We start from the raw sequence: 16,386 nt of genomic DNA on the forward strand, positions 1-16,386 counted from the left end.
TGAGAAGAGTTATGGGTGATTTTCTTTGAATTTTCTTGGCAGTATTTTTATTGCTAAATAGTATCTGCTCACTGCTTGTCAACCTCAGGCCACCAAACATAATATCTGGCAACTTGATTGATATGAGAGTCACCAAGTGCTTTTTTATGCAACATCTTCAGAGCAGTTCCTTCAGAATTATCAAATACAGTAAAACCCTTGCTATCTGGGACCCATGGGAATAAGTAGATGCCATATGAGTGCATTTTCCAGTTACTTGAGGCTTGCTCTTACGATGCCTAACTGATACACCAGCATTAAGAATAAACAATTTAAAAGGCAAAAATACTACACTCCACTTACACTCAACAAACTTTACTTGCATGAATACATGAACCTTAAAACATTTTACTTTATTTTCGGTCACATTCTTTGAAAACATTTAAGCATTACTGCACCTGCAGGTTCCTCCCCCTGTACAATAACATTATAGATAATTAAGCCCTCCCTCCCCCACATTTACAGATAAAGCTTCTGAATGGGGTGACTCTTACTAAGCAAGGATAAGGATTCACTTTAAAGAGTCATCCTAACGGAGAGCGGCGTTGACCAGCTCTTCATCCTGGGCGATGCCATTTTATTCAAATACAGCTTTATTCACAATTTATTCAAACAGCTGTCATTTTTTTTCAGTGAAAGGTGAGCATTTATTATTGAGTGCCCCTTTAAAACTCTGCTCACCTTGATTGGCTGTCAGGCATGTTCCACGTAAAGGTAAGTAAAAGAACTTCAGATGCTGGAATCTTGAGCAAACAGAAGCTGGTGGAACTCAGCAGGTCAGGCAGCACTGAGGTTTGCTGCAAATCAATCAAAGCGAAGGGGTTTCTGTCACCTTGTGTTTCTGTTGATTATCTTGTAATTTCCACAGACCCTAATGATGCCATTTATCTTCTTTACGAGAACAAATGGTGCTCAACAGGTTCAATGGTACATTCTTCCGAAATTCACGTCAGCTTGACGCAGATCATGTCCATTATCTAATATGTAGCTCCCACACATTCTTCCTCAGTGTGATTTTTTTTTTCCAGCCATTGTCTGATGTTCAGTCGCACCATTGTGCAGGGAAACTTTCATTCTGGATCAATAACAAAGAATGAGTGATGACCTATTGCATTATTTTGTGATGTTGCGACGACTATCTTGTTCCATTAAAAACAATATGTGCTTCATCAGAAACTGTCCATGCCAAAAGTATGGCCACATCTATTTATGAGCCATTCAAATGTTGATTAATGAATTTGGAACAAGCCTTTCACTGTCCTGAAATTTCTAACCCTCTAGTGTTACAATTGACTGATTCAGGAGTTTCGATGGGAGGTTATGATTGTGTACAATGAACTGATGCAATTAAATTCTTGCTTTCTGCAGCTGCAGAGGGTATGTAAAACAGTGCTACAAGAAAGCAGATATAAAAGGAAATAAAAATACTTGCAGTAGTGGAAAAATGAGCTCCTTCAACAGTGTAGACAAGCTGTTGTGTCCTGGAGCAATTTCATGCTTAGACATTATTGTTAGAGTAATACCAAGAGACTCGAACCTGACAGCTATTTAAAAAAAAATGTTGTTGAACTGAGAAGTTCTGGACTTTACAAATCTATACCTCCTACCTGAATGTTCGAATTGAAAAGTGAGCAGTTCTTTCTGATGGCTGCCTTCTTGAGACAATGCTTCACAGAAATATCTTCAATGGACTGGGGTTACCTCAAAATGCCGACTAAAGGAGATGTTCTCCAACATATGAATGCCCAGGAACTTGAAGGTATTAATCCTCATCATCACTGTCCCACCATTGAATGCAGGTTGTGTGGCACCTTGGCCTCTGCTTCCTCTTCTATTTTTTTCAATATTTATTTGATTTTACTGAAATAGTACATAAGTGAAAGCTATCAATCAAAGGCTACCAATGCGAGGTTATCCACTTTGGAGGTAAGAACAGGAAAGAGGATTATTACTTAAATTGTATCTGTTTAGGAAAAGGGGAGATGCAGCGAGACTTGGGTGTTGCTGTGTGTGATAGTACAGAATGTATATATACATATGTACAGATGGTAATGTAGGATGACTGTGATTGGCTGAGAGTGTAGCCACACCTACTGGCAGGTTTTCAAGCATTGCTCCTAGCCAGACCATGTCATTCTGGACTGGTCGACCTACTTGTGATGTACTCCAGTCTTTTAGTTAATAAAAGCCTTGATTTGGATCAACAAGTCTTTGGTTCTTTCGACGCGCATTATACTGCGCATCAGTTGTTGAAAGTGGGCATGCAGGTGCAGCAGGCGGAGAGGAGGGCGAATGGTATGTTGGTGTTTAGAGCAAGAGGATTTGAGTACAGAAGAAGGGAGATCCTGCTGCAATTGTTCAGGGCCTTGGTAAGACCACACCTGGAGTTTTCTGTGCAGTTTTGGTTACCTTATCTGAGGAAGGGTATCCTTGCCTTGGAGGGGGTGCAGAGAAGGTTCACTAGGCTGATACCGGGGATGGAGGGATTCACATATGAAGAAAGGTTGGATAGACTAGGCTTATATTCTCTGGAATTTAGAAGATTGAGGGGGGATCTTGTAGAAACTTATAAAACTCTTAAGCGTTTAAACAGACTAGACGCAGGAAAGTTGTTTCCAATGCTGGGAAAGACCAGAACCAGGAGCCTTAGTTTAAGGATAAGGGGGAATTTTTTTAGGACTGAGATGAGAAAAAATTTCTTCTCTCAGAGAGTAGTAAATGTGTGGAATTCTTTGCCACAGGAAGTAGTTGAGGCCGGTGCCCTGTCAATATTTAAGTGTAGGTTAGATTGTGGCCAAGGGGATTTGGGGGTATGGGGAGAAGGCAGGAACCGGGTACTGATCAGCCATGATCATAATGAATGGCGGTGTAGGCTTCAAGGGCCAAATAGCCTACTCCTGCACCTATTTTCTATGTTCCTATGTTTCTATGTAATATATAAGGAATATATAGAGAAAAAAGTTATATAAGAAAAAGATTATATATAAACTAAATGTCAAAACAGTCACACAAAAAAAGTGGCAAACACTTAAACAATTACAACACATTACTAATTGAAAAAGAATTTTAAAAAGTAACTATTATACTATACTGGTACACGATCCTTTATTCAGAACCCTTGTGTGTTCTGAATTTTGGATTTTTCCAGATTACAGAAAGCCAGATTTAAACCCTCCCCCACACCCATCCAGTAGTGTTGCTGTCTCTTCCCCACCCCCCAACTTGCGCTGCCGGTCTCCTCCCCCCCAATCACCCAACTCGCGCTGCCGGTCTCCCCGCCCGCCTGACCCACGCTGCCGGTCTCGCCCGCCCGACCCCCGCTGCAGGTCTCTCATCCCCCCCTCACCTGCCCGACCCACACTGCCGGTCTCACGCCCACCCTCGCCCGCCTGACCCGCGCTGACGGTCTCTCTCCCCAGTTGGCGGATTTTGGACCTTTCTGGATTTTAGATGTCTTGATAAAGGATCATGTACCTGTACTACAATTTTTAAACCCTTCCCTTCTGAAGTTATCTGGTAAGTACATATAATTTCGCTATCATTTTTTTAAACAAACCTTACAAACTCAAAGCAAAATCCAAGTGATCTTATAAATTATGAAAATAATTGATAAAAGTGCCCCATAAACTGAAAAAAAATAAATCTGTAACAATAGAAGAATGTCTGAGTTTTTTACTTCCAATGTTAGGCATGCCATGATATTGGATAACGATTGAGTACAAGTAGGAGGGACAGCATCTTTCCATCTCATCAATATTAATAGAACAGTAGTTCTCAACCTTTTTCTTTCCACTCGCTTACTGCTTTAAGTAATCCCTATAGCATCAGTTCTCTGTTATTAGTAAGAGATTGCTTAAGGTGATATGTGAAGGGAAGGTTAAGAATCATTGCTCTAGACCCAATTGTTACTGAAATATTTTGCTGGAGAAAAACTATCATTGGCCTATTCCTTTGGAGTTCTGAAACAGTGTACATAACGAGTCAATTAGGTATGATTAAAACAGTGGTTTTCAAACTTTTTATTTCCACCCACATATCACCTTAAGCAATCCCTTACTAATCACAGAGCTCTTATGGCATAGGGAATATTTAAAGTGGTATGTGAGTGGAAGGAAAAGTTGAGAACCACTGGTCTAGTAATGAGTGAGGCAAAATAGACTGCATAGGATTGAGGCATAATTAAATTCAAATCAGTTGTCTTATTCGATTGAAAAGGGGCAAAAGAGGTATCAAATTCACATTGAGAACTAAAAATAAGATACAAAAAATATCTTTCCAGAAAGTGGAAAGAGGAACAAGATCAAAACGTATCTAACAAAGTACCTTCTTCAGTTTTACACCTGGCACATTTTGAGGAAATAAAATTTTGCCAATTGAACTTTAGAAAAGTAAGCTCAATGTACTACCTTAAACTGTAGAAGTGAATGTTGGGCACACAAAAAGAAGACAAAATTACCAATTTTAAGCTAAAATCCCATGTAGTATCTGAAAATGATGAGTATGCTTTTTTTCCCCAAATATGAGGAAATAATCGAGTCCAAAACAAGTGAATCAAAAAAAGTTTTGAAGAAAAACAGCTTGGAAAATGTAGAAAAGCTTTGGTAAGGTCTCTGCCTCCTGAAGTCTACAATGTTATAATGAGGGTAAGATTGTTGTTCCAGAACCACACAAGGTTATCAATCTCCTATCTTCTTATCGTCATTCAGCCAACACCAGTGGTGTCATTACTTTTATGTCTTTTTTGTGGGGAACAAGATCAATATCTTGGTTTGTCTCAGTAATCTATGTCAGCAATTCGTAATTCTGATATAGTTTTAATTGACAGGAGGATTGACAGAATTAATAATGCAATCTATTATGTTATGAGTTCTATGTGTAGGCTCTTATGTTATCAAAAGGCAAAATATGAAATTCTTTCAAACAAAATTAATCTAACTATTTATACCATTTGTATGTGAACTTTTCAGGTTTATAGGTAACATTGAAATCAAAGAAACAGAAAGTTGACAGTTGAAGTATTTTCAAACTGACCTGATACACCTTTTCTGTTTTTTAGATCTGATTAATCATTTTGTAGCAGTACAAACTTTTAATTCAAGTTTTCTGAAAATTTAGCAAATGTTTCTCAAGAAATACTGAGTGTCCATGATAAGTCACTAGTTAAATGAACTCCAAGGAACTTGACGCTCTCCACTCTCTCTACTACCCCCTACCACTGTGGAGGGTGGTCATTCCTGGTCCTCCTGACGTCAATGATCATCTTCATTTTGTCCACAGTGACACTCAGTTTTTACTCCAGCACCATTTTCATGAAATTTTCAATCTCTTTTTTTTGTAATGCAGTGATTGTTGTGTCATCTGCAAACTTGATGACACTGTTTTAGCTGGATCTGGCGATGTGGTCATGGGTCAGTAGCATGAACAGGAACAGGCTGAGCACACAGCCCTGAGTTGTGCCAATTCTCAATGCTCTGCTACTAACCCAGACAGATTGTGGTTTTTCCATTAGGAAATCCAGGATCCAGTTACAGAGAAGATTTTTGAGTCCCAGTGAGAATATCTTCTCCACCGGCCTCTGGGGAATGATTATGTTAAACACCAAGCTTAAGTCAATGAACAGCAGCCTGGCATATAAGGTGGTGTTATCCAGGAGGTATAGAGTGAAGGGTCAAGGCTATAGGTATGGTTGCTTCCATTGAAATGGGTCCAATATCTCTGGGAAGTGCTTTGATGTATTTCATCACCAGATACTTGAAGCATTTCATAATGGTGGAAGTCAGGCAATGGGGGGGGGGGGGGGGGAGAGGGGGGGAGGCGCAGTCATTAAGGCGAGTTATTGTTGCCCTCCTGGGTACTTGGATGATGGTGGCTTTCTTGAGCCCTGCTGGAAAGACAAACTACTGCAGTGAGGTGTTGAAAGTGTCCGTAAAGACCTCTGACAATTGGTCTGCACAGTCCCCCAGGTTCCGACCAGATCCCACTGACTTGTGTGGGTTCACATTGGATAGGGTTCTCCTCACCTCAGCCACAGCTATGCAGGGGGCCATTCTTCAGGAGGACATGGAGCTTTCTTTGGTGTCATCCTGTTCTACTCATCAAACTGTGCATAAAATTTGTTCAATATGTCTGCAAGGGAGGTGTCATCCTCGAGCCTTGCCAAAAGGAGCTAAGGCCTTTGGATCACTGAGTGTGGATGGAGAATAGGAGACCTATGAACCCTAAAATATCATGTAGCATGACATTTACTACTTTACTGATGTATTAATACTAGAAACTTCAATTGTGCTCAATACAAAGGCATTATTATATGTATTCTAACTTGGCAATTGGTCAAATAGATGGAGGTGATTCATAGCCTGAAGTTAATGACTCTAGTTTCCAGAGTGGGACTCTTAAACCTGAAATTATGACATTTGTGTTCCAGAAAAATAAAATTTGGAAATGCAAATCGGAAAATAAACAGCACTCCACATTCAGATTTCAAAATTTTAAAGTGATAGAATTTATTTTCCAAGTAGTCCCTTTGAGGATCACCTGAAGTCTATTTGAAGCTGATGGTTCTTGGCAAGAAAAATTAAGTTAGTTGGACAGCTGCTTTATTACATTCTGGAACGTGAAAACTCAGCTTGATGACGTTTATTTTTCTGTTGCATGCTTTTAATAAAAATAATTCTGTTGTGATTTATATTATAATGTATACATTTTGATAAATGTGGGCATTGCAAGAATTACTGTACATCTAATTACATATTTTCACCAAACAGAATGATTTTTGTCAAAGAATTTGAGAATGTTCCAATGTGCCCCGGTTGGAGTAATGGTTAGCACTATGCCTTTACAGCACCAGTGATTGGGACTGGACCTGGGTTCAAATCCTGTGCTGTCCTTAAAGAGTTTGTACATTCTTCCTGTGTCTGCATGGATTTTCTCTAAGGGCTCCAGTTTCCTCCCACTCTTCAAGATTGTACTGGGGTGTAAATGGGGTGGCACAGACTTGTAGGGCCAAATTGGCACTTTACAGTGCAATATGGCTTAATTTAAAAACTGGCATAACAAAGCATGATACAGATGATGTATAAAACAAATGAGTTTAGATGTTGCACATCAGTGCTTATTATGTATTCCTGGTCAACAGTGTTAGAGGGAAGACTTCCATTTATATATCACACATTTTGTGCTAATTTTATGTAATTTAAAACCATTCAAACAAATGGAAAGGAGAAATTAATATAAATTATTTTTTTGCTGCTTTTTATTTTTTTCTGAAAGATTTGCCCAGGAGGTAGGAATGCAAAAGTGCAGCAGTGAGACATGTGATGGATAGGTGTAACATGTATTTCAAGCAAGTATAGACAAGAACTTCAATGTGTTGATTGGAAGAGTTGAAAAATGTGAAGTTGTTATTCTTGGTATTCAAGACAGACTAAATACAGTGTAATTAAACTCTCTGGGAAACAATGTTCTCCATTATGGCAATGTTTCCAATGTAAATAACCAACTGATTCTCTCATTGATATCTTTTCATATCTTTAATTTGATTATTTAATAAAATAATATTTAATGCTAATTAAGATAAATTTGCTGTGATATCTGGACACTGGAGGCAGTACTGGTGGTGACAAAAATGATTTTGATTGATTTGCTTAAACAAAATTTCAAGAAGTGTAAGATTTGTATGTGAACAGGACTTCCCTCCTGTGCCTTAGCAGATCGATCAGCCTCAAGGTGCTTGCAATGGACTTGCAAGCAGTCTCTGTCCTCTCAGCTGCAGTCCTAGTGAAGGACAGTGCTGGTGGGATTGTCTAAGAATGGCTTTAAAGTCTCACAGGTGAATGGTTAAATGTCAGCAGCTCAAATAAATTGAACTAGAAAATGCCAGCTCTTTCCTAAATAGTGTAATGTTACATGAGGGAGCCCACCAATGTGAGAGCGCCCAGGAGAAACCCACGCAGATAGCAGCCAAGGTCAGGACTAAACCTTGAGGAGATTTGGTATGTCGCTGAAGACTCTGGAAAACTTCTATAGGTGTACTGTGGAGAGCATTCTGACTGGTTGCAGCACTGTCTGGTATGGTGGTGCCAACACTCAGGACAAGAACAAAACACCAGAGTATTGTTAATGGCCTGCGACATCACGGGCACCAATCTTCACTCCACTGAGGACACCTGCAAGAGGCAGTGACTTAAGAAAGCAGCCTCTACCCTCAAGGACCCCCACCACACAGCCCATGCCCTCTTTGGTCTGCTACCATGTGGGGAAAAGGTACAGGAGCCAGAAGACGAGCACCCAGCAGCACAGATAGCTTCTTCCTCTCTGCCATCAGATTCTGAATGAACAATGACACTGCCTTACTTTTTCTTGCACTATGTTTATTTATTTTGTCAGGTGGTTTATCTAAATGTTTGCACTGTGATGCTGCCACGAAACAACAAATGTTATGACCTGATAAATTCTGATTCTAAACCAGGTTCACTGGAACAGTGAGGGTGCAGCTCTGTTAGCTGACACATCGTGTCATTCATGAGGACGGAAACCAATCACAGCAATGTATTTAGATTGAAGATCATTGGATTGAGCAAGCTTCCAGATCCTTCAGATAGTGAATGAACAGATCTGGCTGATTTACTACAAACAGTAAATTAAGCAAGAGGATCAACTCGCCCTTGACTTCCAGGAAAAGAAAGTTTAATGGCTGCATAAATTATGCAGCCTGCCCATGATGTTCACTTAGAAATTCACCCCAAATGGATGTGTTAAACAATCTGTTTAGTTTTGGCTGCATGTCTATTCTAGTGACAGAATTTAGTTAATGCGGAGCTGATAGCATAAAGTGCATTTGATAGAATTGACTGAAATTCCAAGTCATTAAATTTACAATATAGAGTAGTGGAAATCAAAATCTAGCCCAGTTTGCCTGACCTACTAAAGTGGGATCACTCTTTCAGGGACTAAGCTATAATATGGTAAGATTTTTTTTTTATCAGGTATGCTTTTGTTTTGTATTTCTTGCTTTAAATGTTTGTGCAGCTTTGGTGCCAGCCTTAGCTAGTCCTTTCTGACTGGATTTTGGTTTGGTCTTATACTTGCATTGTAGCTTAGAAATAAAAACAACTCTCTTCTCCTGCCTGGAAAACATACCAATGGGAAACCAAATAGAATGTTCAGCGGAATGTAATTCCTGTTAAAACTTCTATTAGACCATGTGGATATGTCAATTGAACACACATCTTAATTTTTGCCACATAGCTTCATGGTAAATTGCACAGCACACTGTGCATCCAGTTGAGCAGGGAGTTTTTTCCTCCCGGTACTTAAGAGTTTTTCCCACCACCCTGTCATCCGTCACAATCCCAAAGCCCCTCTTTCTGCTCCTTCGTCTCCATCACAGCCTGTAGTTGCCATGGATAGTGCTCTTTAATGGCTCTGACTTGTTTCCCATGACTTGTTTCAGTGCAGAATGACATGGTAGCTGTCAGCTTCATCACATCAGATATCAAAACTTGTACTGAGGGGAAAACAATGAAAATTACTTTTTAAAGCAAATACTATTTGCACAGTGGCTAGCACAATATTATCACAGTCCCAGCTTCCTGGGTTCGAAAATGGCACTGTCTCTAAGATATTTGTATGTTCTCCCTGGGTCTATGTGGATTTCCTCCTGGTGCTCCAGTTTCCTCCCACCATCTAAATTTGTAGGTTAATTTGGGTGTAATTAGGCAGCTCAGGTTTAAATGATAGAATCAACTTCTACCATGCTGAAAATTTAAATTTAGTACACCCTGTGAAACACATATTGCACTGCACAGAAAAATACTAATGATTAAATACTTTTCTGTCATAGAAGTGCAAACCTTGAATAGTTTTACACAAGAAAACTTTGTGTGATTATGCTTATTATCAAGAAGAAATCAGTCAAATGCTTTTTTTTTTAACTGTTTCCATGGATAGCATTTGCATTCCATCATAGCCACTGATTGTCATAGAGAGCTATAATTTGTACATCACTAAAATACAATCATGTTGGTGATTTTCATAATCCTACAAACGTATCTTCAAAGTTCAAGATGACTTTGATTTAAACATTCTGTAAAATTATTTTTTGGGGGAAGTTAACTTTCTGTTCTATGGTTATATAAGGTACATATTTTGGAGGGGTGCAGGTCAGTGCGACTAGGTAGAATTATAGTTCAGCATGGACTAGAAGGGGCTGAAGGTCCTGTTTCTGTGCTGTATTGTTCTCTGGTTCTGTTCTTCCCTTCACTTTCATCATACGGATAATGTTATCAGACCAAGCTATTGTGCTTGCACTGTCGACAACCAGCAACCTCACCCTGAGCTAGTGCAAATATATTTTGTATCTCTTCCAACATCCCTTCCACGTTGAACACCTTGTATTTCTTAATCCCAACACTTCTGGGTTACCATTGGAACTGTCAACTTTTTTTATGGGAGTTCCCATCTGGAAAAAAAAATAACCAGAGCATGTACCAGTGTAATACTGACAGGATATCTTGGCCATTCAGACATTGGTGTTTAATCCTTTATATTCAAGTTGTGTCAACCTATGAGTGAGGTTCACTTTTACAACTCCACCCATGATAACCCATGCTTTACCAACAGGAGAGTGATTTTGGGAGTGTGATGTGAATGCACTGCTACCTACAGAGGCAGATTCACAAGTATTGGTACCAAATTGACGAAACTCAACCACTATTCATAATAATGTCTGCTCTTCCAAATGATCCTATTACAAGGCTTCAACCCAACTCTTCATCCAAAGGGCAGGTCCTCTTGACCAGGGAGGATCTGTCAATGATGCACCTGAACGTCAACTTACAATTGCTGTCTTTAAGCCTCGAAAATGACATACTACCTTGCAAACTGGTGATTTAATCTTTGTGCCGCTAGTTGTGGCCCAGCTAAAAAGTGTCACAATTTCCCTTGGGTTTGAATAGCAAAGGGCTCGATCTTTTTTTTTGGTGCAAAGAATTTAACATTCGTTTGGTTTGCAAATGATTTGTTTGTAAATGGTTTGTTTAAATACAGAATGGCTAAGTGTAACTGGTGCCATGAAAACTGTAATATATTTCAGATCTCAATCACGAGCAGGTAGAACTGACATTGAACTGACAAAGGCCAGAGTGTTACTTTTGTGAAATTGTGTAAAGCTCCTTTCAACGGGCACCGGACAGAGACAGACCCTTGCAATGCCTATCTGTATAATTGTCCAGATTAAGACTATCCCCCTTTATCCCTTTCTTATCCAAGCCTTTTTACCCCCTCCATAAATCTTCGTCCGCGAAGCCAAGCCAAAGAAAGAAAAGATCCAAGCCTTTTAAACATTTTAATAGTATCTGTCTCCAGTGCCCTCCTCTTGCCCCTTAGATCTGCTTTATATTTTTTCCCTCTTACCTTTAACCTGTGCCCTCTAATTTTGGACTCCCCTGATGTGGAAACATAATCTATCTATCCTATCTGTGCCTGACTTAATTTTGTAACCTTTTGAGCAGTGGTTTTCAAACTTCTCCCTTCAACTTGCATTCCATCTTAAGTAATCCCTATGCCATAAGTGCTCTGTGATTAGTAAGGGATTACTTAAGGTGATATGCGAGTGGAAAGAAAAAATTTGAAAACCACTGTTTTAATCGTACCTCATTGACTCGTTATGTGCACGGTTTCATAACTCCAAAGGAAATGGGCCACTGACAATTTATCTCAAGCAAAATACTTCAGTAACAACTGGGTCTAGAACAGTGGTTCTCAACCTTCCCTTCCCACTCACATACCATCTTACGCAATCCCTTACTAATCACAGAATGCCAATGGCATAGGGATTGCTTAAGGTGCAATGTGAGTTGGGGGGGAGGAATTTGAAAACCACTGTTCTAGAATATCATCCCTCAGACTACAGTGTTCTAGAGAGAATAAATATAGGTTGTCCAATCTCTCCTGATGATAGCCCTTTATTCCAGGCAGCATCCTGGTGAATCTCTTCTGCCCTCTCTCCTGTAGTGTGGCAACCAGAATTATACACAATGCACATTATGTTGAGTTTATCTAGTGATGAGAGATTATTGGAGCATTTGAGATGCCTTGAATGGTGAAAAGCTTTTCTTGCCCAAATGGCATCCATTTTTAATGAACTTTAACCAGGAAGTAAATTGTGCCCTTTGTTGGGTAGGGGGCTGCTTGGAAAGGATGGGATTGAAAAGTTGTTTCTTCATTCTTATTTTACAAAATTGCACATCCAACGATGAATGTAGTGGTGGTGCGGCCTCAGAATTTTTTGATATTATTTCGCTCCTGGAAAAATAGCCACTCCCATAATTATTCAAGTTTTCCAAAAGTAGCTGTTGTGTTCAGATTCCAGTTGATTATCATCTGATTGTACACGTAAAATCTGACAGAGCGTTCTCCATTTGGACAGGGAAATAAGATGTCTCCTATATTTTGAATATATTCTGATACTTGCATGCCTTTTTCTAAAGTAGCTCTACCTATCATAAATATTATACTATATACACGAAATAAACAAATGAAGGGTTGAAGGTGCTGTGTTCTGTTCACTGGTGATTTAACGTTGAAATGTGTATTATTCCGGCAGAAGCTGATCTGTTTTCCTGATCTGTGGCTGTATAGATGGCAGATTGAACATCATTCATTTAACATGGGGATTCTGTAGGAATCTACAGGAAATTCTGCAGACACTGATTAGAGTGCAATAAACTGGGATACAGTGTGACTTCCTCAAGGATGCTGAATAACAGCATTCATACCTTTAGTTTGTAACTTCACTGGGCATGTGATATTTCACTAAATTTTGAACTTGCCAGCTGGTTAAGTATTGGTGTGGTGTCGGACTTTTATGGAAAGGAAAACCCTATGAAAGTAAACCAGAAAATCTGCAGATTCTGGGGTAACCCAAGAACATCTGCTGACAGTATTGGAAGTAAAAACACAGTGGTAGAGAATTCCTTCAAACCTTGATGAAGGGCTGAAGCCTGTTGGTTATATTTCTTGTACACTGTTTGACCTACTGAGTTTTTCTAGCATTGTGTTTTTACTTCAGTTTCCGGGGTTTAGTGCACGACACAAAATGCTGAAAAAACTCAGCAGGCTACCTCCAACACTTTTGCAAACTGCAATAAGAATATATGGCAAGTTTTGAGTTTGGGATGCAAACTGAAATCTGTCAACAGCTAAAGAGTGCCATGTGGTTCAAGCAATGAGAACTTCACTGATATAATGAGTAACTATAAGTTTTCTAATTTTACCTTATTTTAATTGCAATTATGATAATTTAGCAGATATGTTAGTTTTGAATTCTTCTAAACATTAATGATAATCAGAGACATTCAGAAAATGGTCGAAAAGACTTTCTGACAGAACAAGCTTTCAGACGTGAATTTGTACCAAGAGATGTACATGAGAATTTCAATTTGCCGACACATGTGCATGTTCTTTAAAAAAGGCAAACCCATTGTGTCATTTATTTAGGGAGGTTATACAAGATTCCCTTTCTCAGTCTAATTCCCAGTGTGGATACTCCTGTAGAGCTAAACTGTTCAGAAGATGTACTTCAAATGGAAGCAATACAAAAATATTGGATACTGTTTAACATGCTGCTTGTATATTTTGGATTGGCAATTCAGGAAGGACCTCAAGTTTTGGACAGTGGGGAGGAGGCGGGGGCATCACCACCTCCATAACATCTAATGAACTGAGGTATTGTGAGTGCCTTAATATCACTTAACAATAAAGATATACAGGTGTCCCCTTCACCAGCTGTTGATTTTAAATTCCAACATACTTCCTTGTTATTTTTGTACAAAAACATGGAAAAAAATATAGTATGAAGTTTTGGATTCAATACCAATATTACGGCATTATGAAAATGAATAAAATTTAAATTAATTAAGTCATACAGACCAACAAAGTTTGAACATGAGGTGATTGTGATTATGGACACAACTTAGTTTAGTTAATTTTAATGTTGTTGACTGATGTTGCATTTGGTTGTATTTTTTTAAAAGAAAATACAATAATGCTTCCTGACTTTTCACATTAGTTTTTATCTACATGCATGTCACCACACCTTGTAAAATTAAACTCAAAGGATGAATGCTTGCTGCCGATCCTGAAAGGTCACGTTGAACTAAAATCTTCTCCTATTCTCTGTGAGCAATTTAGCTGTTTCACTGGCCATCTGACATTGCTGTGGATTAGCTCTGACACTGACACCTCTTGATGTGTTCTTGCTCCAAAACGTAAGACTATATAAGTATTTCATCCCAATTTAATGACCACCCTGGGATTGCACTGCATTTGTAAATTTGAGTACCTTAGCAAACTGAATGAAGGGGTTACCTGTTCAATTACAAAAGAATCAACAGGTCGTACCACACTGTTCCACTTCCTGATCCTCACTGATATCGTAGTGCTTGTTCAGAGGTCGCCCTCAAGTTTTGTGGCTGTGGACTTCAACGAGCTGCTGGAGTCATTGTCACTGGGGTTTTACTGTGAGGATCAGCAGCTCGGCACATTCTGAAATGATTTACAAATATATTTAAAAAAGCATGAAACTAATTTGAAATAATGAAAAAATTAAAGACACAAATATTAAATTTCAACATAAAATGTGGTAACAAACCCTTGCAGCCCATGCCACCAAAACATCCCAATTATAATACAAATGCAGGTACATTTTTGAATGGTGAGAAAACCAGAATACCTAGTGGAACCCAATGCAGACACGAGGGGAATGTTCTGACTCCTTAGACACTGCACTCGATTTGAACCCCAGTAGCAGCATTGTTCCAACCTCCACAGTAACAGTGCCGCCCTTAAAAACATCTGAACGTGCTTTTTAAATGAAGATTTGTGCCTCTAGTCAAGTGAATGGAGCCCCATGAGATACAGAAGGCTGAGAGGGCAACTACAATGTTTATTCAGTCCCTTGGGTCAGTAACTTAAAGAATGCTCTTGGACTTGCCTTCTGAACATCAGCATCTCCTACCTTCAGGATTTTCCAAATTCTACCTGCAATGGTCTATACACCTGCAAGCAAGCCCAAATATTTTCCAGCCCAATGGTCCTCCACCTGTCTTGCTAGCCTTCATGTAAACTAATTGGTTAGTGCAAAAATTGCTATTGCTGAATACCAATAAAAATGGGGCATATGATTTGATAATCCTGTGCTTAAAATCTTTGCGTTAATAATCTATAAATTATCAAATTCTGGCCCTGAGAGTGAAGTTCAATTCTGCACAAAACTAATGATGCTCATCTGGATGTAATTCTACTCTGTGCCTTGAGTGTCAGTATTTTTATGTAGGTTGATGGATACATCAGAATTCTCGTCACAAAGGAGAATGATTATAGTAATAGGCAAATCGTTTATGGAAGTAATTTGACTGGTCAAGTAGGTTAATTAATTAGTCAGTGAAGCTAAAACAATAGTGGCATAAATTGACATCATGATTTACTTTTGAATCTTTAAATTGGGGCAAATGACATAATTTGCATGTGTGATCTATTGAACATTTTATTCATTTTTACTGTAATTGCTTATTAATCTGGATGTCAATCGGTTGGTTTCATTAAGGCTCCATGGCATGTATGATGTGGTAATGTTATTCCAAATTTATTTTAAAGAAAGCCATCACTTTCATAACTTTTGAGATATTTGAGTATTCCCATATTCTGAACAAACTGGTATCTTGATGTAAAACCGCACTTAAAAGGATGCTGGATAAGTGAATTTTTTGGTTGCTTGAGATTGCGTGGTGCAAAATTGGGAAACTGGGTTGCACCAATTTTAAACTTTCACATTTCTTTAGCTATTTATCTGTCACTATTTTTTTTTTTTGCCAGTTGCTTGAATTCCTGGTAACAGGGATTTTGACTGTATTTAGTTTTCTGAAAGAAAACTTACTCTCAAATAAATGAAGAATGAATTTTCATACCTGAAATGCTGATTATATATCTTTGCTATATACACTGTTTTTACATCACTCGCGGTATCCACAGACTTCAATGTTTTACTTAAATAAATGAACCCCTGGTTCATGTAACCTTCCATTTTTCTCTTTATCTCTCTGCTTGGTGTTAAAAACAGAAAGAAAATTGTTGCTTCATAGTTCTCAAGAAACCTGATTCATGCTGCAATTTGATGGCTACCAGTTTTCATTTCAGTGCATATGTATTTTTTTTTTGTTTGTTAAGACTAAATACAATTCACTGAATATTTCAAGCAATGTTGGTCAATTTCAATTAAGAAAGCAATAGTATATCTCTTATAACCTGCTTTCAGGCCAACTTTGAATTCAAATTTGTTCATTGCGGTTC

At 38.7% G+C, this 16,386-nt stretch overlaps 1 protein-coding gene across 1 annotated transcript in view; it reads left to right on the plus strand.

Annotated features, from left to right (window-relative positions):
* The first annotated feature begins 1,669 nt into the window (after positions 1-1,669).
* Positions 1,670-16,386, plus strand: part of LOC138751912 (leucine-rich repeat-containing protein 4C-like) — a 568,103-nt gene continuing 553,386 nt past the window's right edge. The window contains exon 1 of the mRNA XM_069914885.1: positions 1,670-1,798. The gene's annotated coding sequence lies outside the window, so the exon portion shown is untranslated. The remainder of the gene's footprint in view (positions 1,799-16,386) is intronic.

Source organism: Narcine bancroftii, chromosome 1 (genome assembly GCF_036971445.1).
Source record: "Narcine bancroftii isolate sNarBan1 chromosome 1, sNarBan1.hap1, whole genome shotgun sequence".
Lineage (NCBI taxonomy): Eukaryota > Metazoa > Chordata > Chondrichthyes > Torpediniformes > Narcinidae > Narcine > Narcine bancroftii.